Genomic DNA, 210 nt, shown 5'->3' with positions numbered 1-210 from the left:
AGACGATTTCTACCCGTCTTTGGGGGGGGTCACTATATATTTAGAATGTAAGATTATTATAATATTTGGATAACAATTTAAGAGAGCAAAGGGTTAGTAAAAATAGTAAAAAAAGATAGGAACCGGGAGAAAAAGCTTCTTTGACTAACTTTATAATAGCCCTTTTGGCTTTTGCTATCAAAAACACTTAGCTTCTACAATGACTAGATG

This window comes from Macadamia integrifolia, chromosome 14 (genome assembly GCF_013358625.1).
Source record: "Macadamia integrifolia cultivar HAES 741 chromosome 14, SCU_Mint_v3, whole genome shotgun sequence".
Classification (NCBI taxonomy): Eukaryota; Viridiplantae; Streptophyta; class Magnoliopsida; order Proteales; family Proteaceae; genus Macadamia; species Macadamia integrifolia.
Note: the sequence above shows the minus strand (reverse complement) of the source record.